This window comes from Trachurus trachurus (assembly GCF_905171665.1).
Source record: "Trachurus trachurus genome assembly, chromosome: 10".
NCBI classification, from domain to species: Eukaryota; Metazoa; Chordata; class Actinopteri; order Carangiformes; family Carangidae; genus Trachurus; species Trachurus trachurus.
In genome coordinates this window covers 13,613,978-13,627,542 of record NC_139894.1, presented here as the reverse complement: position 1 = coordinate 13,627,542, position 13,565 = coordinate 13,613,978, and the positions used below count along the sequence as shown (strand labels likewise).

The window sequence follows — 13,565 nt, the reverse complement described above, 5'->3', positions numbered from 1 at the left end:
AAAAGGATTCCCGCTCTAGATCAGGGTGATTTTCCTGCACAATTAAAACATCACACTGTTCTGTTCTGTTACTTAGACTTTAAGATAACAAATAAAACTGCCATGCTGGTGGACTCGCCTGTCCTGTTTGTGAACACTTTCCTCGCTGTCTGCACTGGCTCATTTTCTCACTCAACGCTTCCGTCGTTGTTGGTGCAAATGAACAACACACATGTTGTGACTGCCTGTATGTGGCTCATTGCTCCATTATCAAGGGACATTAAAGGCTGGAGCAGGGAGGGGACAAACTTTGTTCATGTTTCCATGCAACTATCTGACTTTCTATGGAGAAGTTTTCTTATTGCGTCTACTGTACATATTGCTATCATCTGATTGGACAGGCCTACATGGACCTTCCTTACCTTACCTCTAATTGAGAAAAAATTAACAATTTCCCCCAACACATCTCAGTAAAATCAACAAAATGCCGAAGTAATAAGAGAGTAATGTCTTGTTGCCAGTAAGGAAAGATAATTTAGAAATCTCACAGCTAACTCCTGATCCAATAAAGTTGACAGAACTGTGGGGCTGTATGCACAAATCCTCTACTGAGAAATGTTATCATTTTCCTTAGTAGCAATAACAGCCTCCGCCGGTGTACTTATCACATCCTTCTCCCTCTATCACTCCCTTCATCTCAAATAATACTACTTCTTAAAACATCTCTTTCGTGTGTGTGCCGTCTACATCTCCTTGCCCCAATCTCATTTTTTTTTCTTTTGCAGTGCTCACCCGTTCACACACTCTCCCCACATCTCTCTGAGTCTCTACTCAGTCCAATAAAAGGTTTATTGGTTTGATGTTTAGATTAAAAAAACATGTTGGCAAAGTTTATAGATAAATTATACATAGAATATATCAGTTAAAAAGCACTGATATACAGAACATGGAAAAAAAAAGAAACTAGCTATCGAACAGTGAGACATGGTCAGAATCAGAGACAGAAAAAAGAAAATTCTAGCTCATATAGAAAAGAGAGAAATAATACCCTGCAAGGCAGCATGTCTTGCTTTTTGACAAGAAGTTATATATTCACTTGCCTTCTCCCTTCTCCGTCTCCACTCTCAGAAACAGCAGCAACAACAAACCGTCACAAAGCACGATGTAAACTTAACAAGATTTTCTCTCATCATTCCCTCAACTGTTTCCTGGACACCAAAGCAGACCTGGAGCACACACTCAGACACAGACATAGCAGTGCATTCAATAAAAATCCCCTCATTAATTCACACTCATCTGGAAAATTATTTTTTGTCAAATTCATTAAAAAGAGAAAACTGAAATATTACACTGACTGTACAGTACTGTAAGCCAACATGTATGCACACACAAACCAATCATAACCACATGAAAATGCACATATATAATATATTCTTCTGATAATAGGCTGCTGCTTTGGCAACAGGTATAAAACTGTATTTGTGTCTTTTTAGCGCATTTGCTGAACCTGCTTTAAAAGTTCTTTGATCCAATCGTTTCACAAGAGCAGGTGAACTTTGGAGCACCTCCACTGCTTTGTTAGTACAAAATTAAGAAAATAATGTGTACACTATATCAGTTAACAGCTGCCAAGTTTCCATTCCTTCATTTCAAGCTGCAAGAGCATCTAAACCACCAGCATTGCCATTAGTGAAAACAATGTACTGGGAGTTTCTTTTGACAATGAAATGTCATTGGAGTCTGTTGTAGCTCTCATGCTGGTATCAGTGCCCACCTGTGTCTAAGTACGTATCAGAACACCCTGGGGGTGACTGCATCGGATTCTACAAGGTACCACCACATTTGGAGCACAATGGTGCACTGGCTGCTCTGCTGTGGGGCCCTTGGTACTTCTCTAATAATCTACCCAGCATGTGTTTATCTTTGTTGGACCAGGTTGTGTGGAGGAGGCGGCCGGGAAAGGAAGGCAGACAGAATCCTGCCAGTCTGCATGTGAGGAGCCCGCAAATCCAGAGGGACTGCTGGCTTTGTGTGAGTGTGTATCCATGTGTGTGCGTGTGCGTGTGTGTGTGTGTGTGTGTGTGTGAGAGAGAGAGACAGAAGTGGCAGCAATACAGTTATGCCAACATGAGTTATGGTCTGACTTACACAGACACAAACACAAAACATTTAATTGCCAAAAAAAAAAAAAAAAGTCTCTCCCGGGCTCCATTGTGTCTAATGTGTTCAACGTTAATCTTACCCTTTGGGGACATTTGCTGTTGTGTTAATTACACACCACCAGGAGCCCTCATTAACACACATACAAATATGTGCACGCACCAGCAAATGCACACAAACACACTATGTACACAACTTAGGTGGAGCAAGTAGAGGCGTAGATTAAGTGAGGCAGTCTAGTATGGGAGAAGCAAAGCTAATGAAGCATTTACAGAGAGTGGGGTCATTTGAGACTCGCCTGAGGTCAAATCGTCTCCCACACCTTTAATGAACAAACCAAGCCTCAGATGTAGAGAGGAATTCATGGGCCCGAGTGGCCGGCGTGCCCTGCTTAGTCATCCACTACACCGCTAGCTCATCACATCTTGGCACAAGCCTTTGCTTCCACCACTGTGCTAGCCTTGGCTGAAGCCAGTAGTGTAACGCAAAATGCAAAAGTGACACACAAACAATTAACCCCAAAGTATTTCCCTTGTCAGCCTGCTATCTGCACTTATTACAGTCCGCTGCATATGGCACCCATTCAAACCAGGGAAAGCTAAGAAAATATTCAAAAAAAAAACTTTGCAATAAATTATCCTGTTTGTTTGTCTCACTCAATTCAAACTTCCTTGGGGGAAAACAGAGGGAGAGTATCGTGAGGTTGTTCCTGTTTTGCACTGGAGGCACCCCATGTAGGTGGACCACCCAAGTCATGGGCAGATAAATGGGATACAAGGTGACCCTGATGCTCCTGTCTTTCTCTTGCTTTCACCTCACTGCGGGACCTCTAATTGCATCACAGGGGGGTTTCCCACAACCAATTATAGATAGTCAATTATAGATACAGCTGTCAGCAACTGCCACAGATCAATTGGGACAGGCACCTGGTGAGAGAAGGGAATACCTCCAATGAACCCAAGTTAGATTTGTTCTGTTTGCTTCAACTCAGCATAATGCAAAGAGATGCGTAATATTGTATTATTTTTGCACATCTGTAAGGAAGATACTAGGATGGGTCATCATATTTAGGGAATACAGGAGACAAATGGCAAAAGCAGCAATGTTATAAAAAAAAGAAAGAAAAAGAAATACTGATAACACAGACAGACCTCACTTGCCGTGCTTTCAACTAATTTTTTAAATATGAATGAGAGAATACCAAGAAACACTTTCCCTGCTATTCTTTCACCTCAAGTGTCAATTTCAGTGTGGCTCATCTTTAATGAAAAATGTGATATGTTCTTCACATTCACATCAGACATACAACATCCAATGTGTTTCGCTGCTTAGAGTGATTAAAATTAAAATCAAGGCGTATCAATCCTCTAAGGTTAATTTGTCTTACACAGTATGTCTGTGGTGTCTTTCCATCCTGGGAGATGCTTGTGGGCTCAGAAAGGTTAATAAGCTGCTTTACCTCAGCTAGAGATGGATTGGAAGAGTGTTGGAAAGGTGAAAAGAAAGGTCAGGGGAGCAGAAACACCTTAATGCAAATCCGCACAGTCAAAGTAATCTGTCTCGTCTTTAAAACCACTCGCTTCCCTACAAAGCAGTCTCCGTCCACAGCTGGACCTGTACTTTCCATGCAGCAAAACATTTATACATGGATTGACATCAGTCAGCCCTTGTCTAGCGATGAGCAACTCAGGTCAAATGTCTGGACAGAATGAAGAAGATGATGAAACACCTGCTGGAATACGCTGCTCGGTTGTTTGCCTGCCATTGTCGATTTGAACATAACCTGAGTGAATGTTTCAGTTGATTTGCTCGCAACATTACAGCTGGATTCATGTGTGCTCATGTTTACAGTGCAAGCAAACGCGAAATTCCCAGGACCCTGCCTCTATACTGAAGTGTTACTGATGTGGTTTCCATTTACTTGCTTGTGTGGGTGGAGCAAAAGTGCAATAACAGTGCAACACCACTGAAAGCTTAACATGGCTAAGTCTGAGTGGAGCTTCACAGCAGGCCCAGGCAGCCTCCGAATTGGCAAATTTTCCATTTGTTTATACAGGGTAAGATTAGACCAAAAGCAAACAACAAACCACAGACAACATCAAAACAATGGTTCACACTTACAGCAGACTTGTTCAGTATTCTGCACATTTATCGCATTACAGCTTTAGATTATTCTGCACTGTTTCAATATACGCTGTGTTAAATAAAACATGGTGAATAGCAGAGAGCAAAGAGGGAAACAATCTGCAAATGTTTCTGCACTGCAACAATGTACCGTTAATGTACCGTAGTTAATTTACAATTTTACCTGCCCATATCATATGTGTATAGTAGGAAGAATATTATCTTCTTTATCATATACAGAAAATAAAAAATTATAACCATATGTGCATGTTACAGTAGATGCGTGGAATCATTGTGAGGAGTTTAAAGTTTCACTTACAGAGGCCATGGAACTAAAATAAAACTTTTAATTGTTTTATTTTCACAAAAAAAGACAGATTTTAAAACTTACTGAGAAAAACAAATACTCAAAATATGTATGCAGTGGATACTGTGGTAAGACAATGATAAAAGAAAAAAATAAGGGAAGATACTGACTTTAAAGTTCAAAAGACGACAGCACAGTGAACAGTATAGAAATGTATTGTGTGGGATGGTGAAATAAGACAGGAAAATAAATAAAAGAGAAGGTGAAAAGCAAAGGCTATACCTACAGTATATGTGCATACTGAAAGGAAAAGTACAATGGACAGGGTGTGCGCTTGTCATGGAGGTAGGGTCATGTCTTTAACTCAACATGCATTTCTTCTACAGTATGTTCATTTCTCATGGACCTAATTAATGTGTTTTCCATTTTCTGAGCTTTCTTTTTTTTAAGTTATTGTGTTCATTATAGGCCACACTAACTATCAAAGTCATCTACTATTTATTCAACATTATGTGAAGCGCAGTCGCCACTCTACATAACTTATAAATGAGTGATATGGGGGTTGACACCCGTCCGTAATGTGGGATTTCAACTAAAAAAAGTACTGCCTCACTTTGCTTGTTTACAGGCTGAAATATTACATTATTGATGAGAGAGGACACCTGGCATGCAAAACTTAAGACCTCTGGTGCAAGGCAGAAGTTACTTCACTAATGAAATATTCAGGGCAACCAAATCATACAAGAAGATACTAGCTACAGTATCACCATACTGCTGAGTTAGCTGTATCGGACTGAAGCCTGTTAGTCTACATGTTTCATTAGCATTTGATTAACATGTTTTACTTTGATACCTGTTATGTGAGAACAGGAACAACTTTTAACCACAATAGTTATATTCAATGCAGTTGAAAATATAATCTAACAGATTTCGATAGTCACAAAAGTCATTAAGTTTTAGATTCTAGTGGTGCAAGCTCGAACAATTTCCCTCAAATGTCACTGTTTTTTGTTTCTTTTCTTTCTTTTCTTTTGTTTTATTCTGTTTTGTTCTCTTTTCAGGTGTGGATCACAATTTGTAATCAGACTGGTCTGTCTACCTTACTTTCTTCTTCTCTCATCTAAAGCCTTTCTGTCTGTGCAGTAATTTACCATGCTGTGGCGTGAGCAGTCATGATTGTTTATATTCAAGGAGGCACCATCTTGAACACGTAGGACTCTGATTGTTTACCCATCCTGCATGACATCACGGCTGCTCTCTTCTCCCCAGTGCTCCTCTGTCTCCTCTCTGTGTCTTTCCAGCCAGATTGGCTGTGGGAGTGTCACCCCCTGGCCCACTTGTAGTCACAAACCAATTCCACCAAAAGAGACTCAAAGACAAATTAAACTTAATGCCATGTAACAAACTCAGTGGGCTACTGTGCACAATAAAGGCATTGTGTTAGCCAGTGGAGAAATACATGTAGGGCCTGTGTTCACTTTTTGATCTGTATGGAAATTATGAGCCAACACGGAGCCGGATGCAAAGCACTTGTGGAGAGGTTGGAGTTAGACAACAAGTGTAAAATTGAAATACTAGTAAAACATTTGCAATTACAACTGATGAATTCTGTTAACTGCGTGGCCGACAGAGTTTGTGTTCGATCTCATTTAAGAAGAGATTATGAAATACAGCGGGTGGTTGAGTTGTAACAGCTTGAAAAACAAACTGTGTCTACAGGCCTATCAGAGAGAAGAAAAAAACAGTGCTTAAGTAGAACAAAAGCTATCAGCCCCTGAAATTAATACCTGGTAAGAAGAGTGAAAAAGCTGTGTAAGTTGCTAATAGAATATTGAGTGTCACTGAATCGCTATAGAAATGTATGAAGAAATAAAACAGACATTTTCATTTTCACATGATAATTATTAACAAACTTGTGAATCTGATAAATTTTCGAGTACAGTAATAGTTACGCTTACTAAAATGACTTAGAAATGTATAAAAACATCATCGCTCACAAAACTCCCATGGACTTTTCCACTCCTTCCATGCATCACTCAGAAGCGACAATCCAGTGCAGCAGTATATCCACACAGTGAACAGTGAACCATCGCACATCAAGTATTCCCTATAAAACCCCTCTGCTCTTGTACTCATACTTCTGAGCTGGATTAGATATGCACTCCATATTCTGCTGTCTGGGATCATGGGGGTGAGTTAATGAAGCTCCACTGGGGCTTTTCCATGTGAAAAGCTCCAGTGACAGTGCTGACATTGTCCTCTTTTTAAAGGCAAGCCCCCTTGTTAATAAGCATCCTATCACTCAATTAGGCAGGCGCACAGATACAGGATATATTGGATGACACAGAGAGACACACACACGCAGATACTCATGCTTCACAAAACGCACAATGTGGTTTCTTTTGTTTTACACTATATATCACTTTTTAAAAGTGATATTACTGATATTACAGCAATATACGTAAATATTTTCAAGGGTGGTGATATAGGGGTTGTTCCTACAGATAACATAACAAATACAGACATATGATAAATGTGAGGGAACATGGCAAATATATTTAAAGCCTTGATGTAAGAAAAAAAAACATTTGATTAGCATTTGAGAACTTCATTCTTCTACTGGTATGTAAGCACACCAGAGTATATAGGTTGTCAAAGTATCGTTGTAAAAATTCTAGACAGAACAAATTGACTTAGTCATGAAGATGTAGAAAATACTTGAGCACTAACACACTAAAATACAAAAAAAGTTTGATTCTTTGAATATATTGTTGAATAAAACTGTGGCAAGACAAATATACCTCAGAAGGCCAGTGGAGAACTAGATTAAAAAGGTAACGGAAAGATTGACATCTCCCAACCATGTATTAACTGAGATTATCCACGGGAGTGAGCACGGAGAGAAAGAAATAAAATATTTAGATGCACGGGGGATATTTATTTTTGAAGAGACAGATTGTGATGAACATTACAGTGTACCTGAAGGCACATAAAAGTTAGCAGGGTGTAGAGTTGGGAGGCTGTAAGCGGCAGGTATCAAAGAAAGCTAATATTCAGAGGGCTAAAGTTAAAGTGCACTGTGATAGCCAGAATGGCTCTCATCTGAGAAGAGAAGATTAAAATCAGTGGGACATCACAGCAAGGCAATATGAAGGAGGAATGAGAGGAAATCTCTCTTTCTCTCTCTCTTGCTCGCTCACTCCCTCTCTCTGAGACACAGATGCACACGCACATAGTCTCCTACAATAAACCAATTACTTGTCATTAATATTTAAGGGCCTAATTTCCATTCATATGAGATATATTAAAAACGTGCAGGGATGAGCAAGGAAAAGGGCTGACCCTGAGATATTCACAGAGGGCTGGCCGCCCCAAACAGAAAGAAATGAACATCAGGGTGTTTTGTGTTTTATTGAGACAAATGTCTTCTGCCTCTGCCAGTAATCAATGGCTTCTGTTCTAAAATGGGGAAAATGGCACAATTTGAGTCCTTTCTTTTCCGAAATGGGATAATATCCTCTTTGGCTTGCTTTGGCTAATAATGAACATTTAATCCAGAATGAACAAATTTACTGGTGTGAGGAAAGGTCTTGGGGTCATCAAAACAATTCATTAAAGAGAAGCATCTCTCCACCGACAGTGATGACAGTTCACAAAAATTACTACCTGGTAAAATGCCAGTAGTGATCTTGTTTGTGGGAAGCTGCAGCTGTTCAACAATAAGCTGGAGAGAGCGGGAGTGGGGGTGAGTTTGTTTGTTTTGTTTTCCCCACACACCCCCCCACACACCCTGCTCCCTTTTTACCAGCCTGGCCTGGACTCCAGATGGACACTGCCATGTCCAAAGACATGGTTTCAGAGGCAAGCAGAGAGAGACAAGATAAGAAAAGAGAAGAACAGCGGTGTGAGGAGAAGAAAAGCCCAGGATAAAGAAGCAGAGGAAGCCTTCTTGGCCGACGCTCCCTCCTCTCAATTAACAGAATCAACAGCCATGTTCTCCAGGGAAACATGGAAACCATCAAGCCTGACTTCCCAACACTTTGACATAGAACATATCAAAAGCTTATCGTTGTACACATGCTATTAATACAAGCCAGACTATTCCACAGTGAGCTGCAGTTTCTTCAGCTTAAACTCATTATACAAAAGCCTTTATTACATTGTGAGTATCTGAGACAGCAGAGCTTCTCTTGTAGTCTTGGGAGAGCTTTTTTCAAGAGCAACAAGCTTTACAAAGGTTTCAATCAACAAGACATATTGATAGTGAATGAATGCCGCTTAATAGGATTAAAATATTTTTGGTGGCACTTATTGTTACCGGAGTTGCTGCTGTATTGCATGAGCCAAAACTTGTGCCCATAGACTTGTGCAGGACATGCAGTGCAGGACCAGCGTGCTGGTCAGCAACGGCTTTCTTGCCTCACTGAGAGGGTGCAGTGTCATGTGAGGTGGCCGACCATGCGTGAGTGTGTTTGATCTGGTGGCCGGGTCAGCCCTGATGTTAACAGAGTTATTAGGGGACTTATTAGGGAGAGTCAGAGAGCCAGCTAAACCCCCCACTGATTCCATCATTACTGCCGTTGTGGCAGGGTCATTACCGCCCTGCTGCTGGGGCTTTGTAGCAAGGATTGAGAATCTGCTGGTGTGCATGCCACATTGGCTCAGCGGGAAGAACGTGTGTGCGGGGGACAGAGTTGTAGAGACACAGGTAAAGGAAAACGGCTATGAGAGTGAGGAGAACTCCTGAGGGATTTGATCAAATCCCATGTGATGAGGGGGAGGATGACTGCAGCCATCACTTGAAGTCAGGTTTTAACCAACTTACCTTTCCAGGGCTGACCTTTACAGGCACAACACAAGTTTGTGTGTGGCCTTGTTCTACTATATTTATGGGGTCCAACTGCTTTATATAATGATACATTCGGTGATTTAATTTTACACTTCAGTACTTCACAGATTATATAGTGAGACACAACGGGAAATACTACACATAATGTGTAAAAATCTGCTTAAAATTCTTCAGGCGAAGAACTCCCCTGATATTCATTATTACAGCACTGATGCCTCTCTCTCTCAGCCAATTTTTAGATTTATTTCCAAAGGTGCTTTATTGGTGTGGTAACACTTCTGCCTGTCCCCTCCGGCCTTATTCACCACAAGCACTTGGCCTAGGCATCATTAACACAGAGGCATGCTGGAAAAGGAAGTCCCAATAACCCTGCTCAGAGGTGTGGACTATAACGCCTCTCTCCTCGCCTCACCGTTTCCCTCTCGCTACAAATGTGACTTTCAAACCATAAACTACTGGATTTGCCCTTAATAAACCTTCAAAACATTTGTATATCCATGATTAGAGCATGGCCTCAATCATTATACATGTTTCTATGTCAGTGTAATTTGTTAGCAGCAATGATTTAAAAAATGATCAGAGTTATAGTCATTGCATACCGAAATATATGTACAAAATCGCTCAGGGTTTTCAGTTGTTGTCAATAAACCCCCCAACTTTCTTTGTGTTGTTTCTGCTGAGAAGCCCAGACATCACCATTACAAAGTGGCATATGCCCTTTGTCCGTCAGCAATTGATGTGGGCAATGGAGGAAACATTTTGGAAGAAAGGGGGTGTGAAGTTTGCCAACATCAATCTTGTTTCAAATTGAACTGCAAAGTTCCAGCTGAATGAATTGCCTTTCAAATGCAGCAGGCCATGGCTACACACATTCAATTCCGAAGTGAATCTGATTTGATCCCAAGAGCCGTACAAAGGCACAACCCACAGATTGATAAAGTGAACTGTGGGGAGATGAGGGTAAAAGGAAAAAAAAGAGGCAAGTCAATGGAGAAGAGGGTAAAGAAAGCAGGATAAGACAATATAGCCGAGAGAAGGAAGGAAAAGGGGGGAAGACAAAAAGAAGGCAAGCAAACAGGAAACGCAGTTTCAATAGAAAATAAAAATCCTCTATGACACGGCCAGGTTGTTCTTCAGGGCCCATTTAATGTCTCGTGCACAATTGTAAAGGACAAGAAAGACATGGGTGGTGAGCTGCAGCAAAATATAGATGTGTCTCTTTGATGAAAGACTTCAGAAGATCAGAAAGCACTCAGTGGGACAACAGGTGAAATCCTCATCTTAGTGATTCAGGTGTAGCTTTGAGTATCACTCATACTCACATCACAGATTAATAATCTTAATAATTTCTGCGCGCTAGAACAGGAGACAACATGTAACCCTGACAAACAAAATGTAATTAAATGCAATGGACATGAGTTGGTTACTGTATATAAACTCAATTTGGTCTTAATGGGAGTCACATCATTTTCTATTTTTCTATTTTAATAAATCTGCCAGTGACCTTCAGAGTACCTAAGAAATGATACTGTATATGTGTTAAGTTTTCAACCAGGCCAAAGAACCATTTCATAATAAATTAAGAAAAAAAGCCACATTTAGAAGATTGAAGCCAAGCTTGAAATCCCTCTTGATTATCATTTCCTTTTCTTGGTAAAACTCATTAAACAGTGAGACTCATAAAAGCAGCAGGGGAGATGACAGTCTTGCATTCTCAGTTGTTTTAGAGGCCTCTGAGCGCAATAACCATGTGAAAATTGGGGGCTGTTAGTGATTCTTTTTTTTTCTTTTACTGCCAAAGTGTTGTTCTTCAACAATGCAAGCAACAAGCAAGAATCCCAAGGAACGCGGAGTTAATAGAAGCCTTTTTGCACCATTTTCTGAGGGCAGCTCTGCAGGGAAAGCATTTACACCTGCTTGCCTCATCTTTCACGATACACTAGTCCCCCAAAGTGTGCTTTACTTATAAATATCCACGTCTAAGAAGTGGAAAAGATGGAGGTAACACAAAGACGCAAAAAAAACAAAAAAACAACAACAAGTGTGTGTGTGTGTGTGTGTGTGTGTGTGTGTGTGTGTGTGTGTGTGTGTGTGTGTGTGTGTGTGTGTGTGTGTGTGTGTGTGTGTGTGTTTGTGTTGAAAAAAAAAACTGTGGCAATATCCCAGACAAATGAAGTCGGGTTTCACCAGTGACTTGTTTGTCAAATCAGCACAAAGGATTTATGGTCCGTGGTTACAATGAGAGGTTACAATAAGAGTACAAGACCTCAGGAATTAATCTTGCAAGTCTCGGCTTCTCCACCTGAACCCCCCACACCACTTTAAACTGCACTGATAACAGTTTAACAGCTTGACTCCAGATGAAAGAAAATGCTCTATCCAAATAGGTCAGATTCAAAGTGGAAATAAAGTGGTATCTTTTAGACAAAATGTTTAATGTTCAAGCAGACTTATTTTTACATATCCTCCGATGGCGAGAATTTGAAAAACTATATTGCATGAAGAGAGGAAAGAGGAAAAACAAATGAATTACTGTATCATTTTAGGAAGATCCCATCTAGCACTTTTTTTTTTGCAACACCATCTACATCAAAGCCCTCCTCATTGGGGGGGATACATATCAAACATTAAACAGCATTTTTCATTCATGAGCAAATCATGTTCTGTTTCAACAATAGAGGGGAAAGAGCTGATTCAGTGAAGTCGCTGCAGGGGTAATTGATAGGGATCCAGCAAAGGTAACTCCCAGGGGAAATGCTGGATCATGAATTCCTACCCGGCCAGCGGGAACATGGACTATCTATAGAATTTTCTTTTTTTTTTCAAACCCCAGTGGGTGAGAAAATGAATTCAATAAAGAATTTAAAAGGACAGTTAAAGCTGAAGCCATGTGTCTCTGGAACTCCAAATGTGAAGTTGTATTTCATTTCCAGACTTGTTCTGCAAATGCGTTTTATAGCTGTTGTACTCTGCAAATATATTACTGATTTATTGTTATTAAATGCTACATGTATTATCTTAAATATTAATGTATGAAATAAATAAAAGCACACAATGAAAATTGCAACAATTAAATAGACATTGCAAAGCTGTCATGGAGTCTTGACCATCGTTTACCACAGAAATGCCAAAGCGTGTCTTGAAAATATAGTGTAGTGTCTGACTGACATCCTCTGGTGAAAGATGAGGAGAGCGGCTGGCCTTTCCTTGCCATTTCATTAAGGCTTGCAACAACTATTGTTTCAATCTGTATTATACCCTTCAGCGGCCAAGGGAAATTTGCTATTTATTTCACATAACCACAAAGAGATGAGTTTGCAGACGTGGAGGCTGTGAGAACAATGGAGCTGGTGAGTTGAGCGGTGTCCAAAGAGGCGGTGGGTATATGGGGAAAGTTAGGAGATTCTGTATAGTTATGTCCACACACCCTGACAGAGCTTAGATTTGACTGTTCTGCGGTTGACAGGGCTCTGACTTCTCCCCTCCCACTGCTGCTAGAATTAGAGGGCTGTACTACACACACATATACGCACACACTGTCAAAGAGGTGGAAAACACTCAAATTGTCATGGGAGGAATACATCAAGTGCCTTCACAAACCCTCTTCCGTACAAAAACAAACTTGCTCTGTACTGTTTGTGTTATTCATCAGCAAGTTAGGTAGCCTGGTTGTGTATCTGAGAAACAAACTGACCGGGACAAGCAAACTCCCAAAGCTTCCTTCACAAAAGCCTCCCATCTTCCCAGATGGAGGATTGGTCTACTGGACTGGAAAAGGCAAGAAGCAAACCAAGCATAGCTGCTCTCGGTTCACACATATACAGTGCACACAAGTTCAAGTTTGTGCACATCCATGTGCACACACAAAAATACTGATCTAAAACTACTCAGTGGGTGCAAAGAACAAATACAATGTGCAGCCAAATTGCATTTCTAGCTTTCTCAAAGATGCAAGCACATAAACACAATGCCTACAGAAGCACCGGTGTCCCTAATTGGCAAAGAGATTGAATTGAGAGCATACATAGACGGTGTTCAAATGCAGGGGGAAAAGTGCTTGGTTTTAAGATAATTAACATCTCAGTAAGAAAAATGGTTTCTTAAGTGTCACAAGATGAAAGTGGCTTGGCATCTATTGCCAGAGAG

General features: G+C 40.5%; 1 protein-coding gene across 4 annotated transcripts in view; it reads right to left on the bottom strand.

Annotated features, from left to right (window-relative positions):
* diaph2 (diaphanous-related formin 2) overlaps positions 1 to 13,565 on the bottom strand; it is a 346,642-nt gene that overhangs the window by 199,453 nt on the left and 133,624 nt on the right. The window lies entirely within an intron of this gene.